General features: G+C 56.0%; 1 non-coding gene across 1 annotated transcript in view; it reads left to right on the top strand.

Moving 5' to 3' along the window:
• Positions 1-2,418: 2,418 nt before the first annotated feature.
• Positions 2,419-2,500, top strand: part of LOC124734339 — a 1,909-nt gene continuing 1,827 nt past the window's right edge. Inside the window, exon 1 of the ribosomal RNA XR_007009332.1 lies at positions 2,419-2,500. This exon is cut by the window's right edge and continues 1,827 nt beyond it. This is a non-coding gene — a ribosomal RNA (small subunit ribosomal RNA).

Here is a 2,500-nt window from a genome sequence, read left to right as displayed (position 1 = left end):
CTAACCTAACCTAACCTAACCTATGTTGTACCTTAACCTAACCTATGTTGTACCTTAACCTAACCTATGTTGTACCTTAACCTAACCTATGTTGTACCTTAACCTAACCTATGTTGTACCTTAACCTAACCTATGTTGTACCTTAACCTAACCTATGTTGTACCTTAACCTAACCTATGTTGTACCTTAACCTAACCCATGTTGTACCTTAACCTAACCCATGTTGTACCTTAACCTAACCCATGTTGTACCTTAACCTAACCCATGTTGTACCTTAACCTAACCCATGTTGTACCTTAACCTAACCCATGTTGTGCCTCAACCTAACCCATGTTGTGCCTCAACCTAACCCATGTTGTGCCTCAACCTAACCCATGTTGTGCCTTAACCTAACCCATGTTGTGCCTCAACCTAACCCATGTTGTGCCTTAACCTAACCCATGTTGTGCCTTAACCTAACCCATGTTGTGCCTTAACCTAACCCATGTTGTGCCTTAACCTAACCCATGTTGTGCCTTAACCTAACCCATGTTGTGCCTTAACCTAACCCATGTTGTGCCTTAACCTAACCCATGTTGTGCCTTAACCTAACCCATGTTGTCGCCTTAACGTAACCCACGTTGTCGCCTAAACCTGCTCTGTAATTGTTATACGACTCGTTCAATTACTGTAGTGTTGCCCACCCGCAACCCTCGCAATATAGTTCGCTACTCGCACTGCCCGCACCCCTGTGTATCGCTTCATGTTAAACACCTTGCAAGTCTTGCTCACTTTCCACATGCTCCTGCTGTACACTGTAATGTGGATGGCAGCAGGACGTACATGCCGCCCCTCCCCACGTCCCCACCTTGCCCCCTGCCTTCGCAAGCTGGTTGGTGAGAAGTTTGCATGTTCAATGCCCTTCGCATGCGACGTACTCAGGCTACGTTGTGGTGCGGCCTGTGTCAACTGTCCGCTGATGTCGTACGCGTGAACCACAATCTGTACTGCACATTCGTCCTTATGTACTGAATGATACATCGTGGCACATGTGTGACCGCACAACGACTGCGCCCAAAAACGGCGGACCATACAGTGCAAATATTGTGCACGCAGCTACGTGTCGTCTCCCTATGAGAGCTGGATTGCAGTGTGGTACGCCATAGAGACGTGTGGGAGGAACGGACGCCGTGGATGGCGATCAGCATGAGCTGTCTGTTGATGTATTCGGACCTAGTCGTCTCTCCTCACACACCGTGATGGCATGGTGCACCGCGTTCCATATCTGCGACATGCTACAGAGGCCGGTTGACAGTCGTTCGAGCAATGGACATCGCATACGTACGGGGGCCACCTTCCACGTATTGTCTAGGCGTGCACATTTTGTTGCGTGTATGTGGGCAGACGTAGTGTGGCGTGACACCTGACACAGGCATGCAATAATCGTTGAAGTTGCAAATGGCGATGGACGCCTGCGTTTTCTGGTGAAGTTACGCAAATGAACAAATGGTAACCTGTTGTGGTGCGGTTGTTCTCGCTAGGGGTGAATCGGTGATGGCGACGATAGGTTGAGGTACTAACCGGTTGTTCCAGCGATACCCACCATGCCGACGAAACTGAACGGCATCTGGGTGTGAAGCGATACGCGGCGGTGGCTGGGTGGGACCGTCCCCGGCCGGTGAGGGGGCGCCTCCCGGCGTGCTGGCCGCGCGGTGCGTGGGCGCACGCGCTACAGCCGGCTGGTGGGGGCGGCCAGTGGCAGGCGCGCCGGCCGACGGACGCGGCAGGCGTCGCAGCTGCGCGCCGGCGCACCCTGCGCGCGGCGCCGTGCGGCCAAAGTAGGTCCTCGCGGGCCCGGTGCGAAGCGCGGTGGACATCTTCAGTGTGCTGGTCCGATTGAGGACTGTGTGCGTTGAGGATGCGCCGCCGCCCGGCGCTCGGCGCCGCGACGCCGTCTGCTGCTCGGTCGCCCCAGCGGTTCTCGCTGGTGGTTTGTATCGCAGCTGTGCGGATGTGTTGGCGCGTGCGCTGTGCTGGGAGAGTTCGCTTCGGCACCCAAGTGGGGCTTTTGTCCTTCTGTGGCGCTGGCGTTGGAGCTGCCGGTCACCGTAGGTGGCGCGTGTTGTCTCCCGCCGGCAATGCCACGACAGCACGCTCCCGGGCCTCTGTCGGCAGCGGCAAGCTCAGTTGGGAGCACGGGTGGTCGCACCGAAAGCGTCTACTCGCCTAACTCCGGGCGATTGCGCCTCTCTCGAACCCGACCAAGTACTTGGGACGGCGCTGCGCGCCGCCGGGACCTGAGAGGGTTTCGAGGTGTATTGTGCAGGGGAGCTCAGCCTCCTCCTGTTTGCAGAATGATTGAGCGGACGCTTGCGTGTTCGCGCGGGCCCCCGGGACACACTCCCGGGCGGCCGGCTGCTCAGCTCTAGTTGACGCAGCTCCCTGGTTGATCCTGCCAGTAGTCATATGCTTGTCTCAAAGATTAAGCCATGCATGTCTCAGTACAAGCCGCATTAAGGTG

Source organism: Schistocerca piceifrons, unplaced genomic scaffold, assembly GCF_021461385.2.
Source record: "Schistocerca piceifrons isolate TAMUIC-IGC-003096 unplaced genomic scaffold, iqSchPice1.1 HiC_scaffold_1424, whole genome shotgun sequence".
NCBI classification, from domain to species: Eukaryota; Metazoa; Arthropoda; class Insecta; order Orthoptera; family Acrididae; genus Schistocerca; species Schistocerca piceifrons.
Note: the sequence above shows the minus strand (reverse complement) of the source record. Positions and strands in the feature narration are given on the sequence as shown.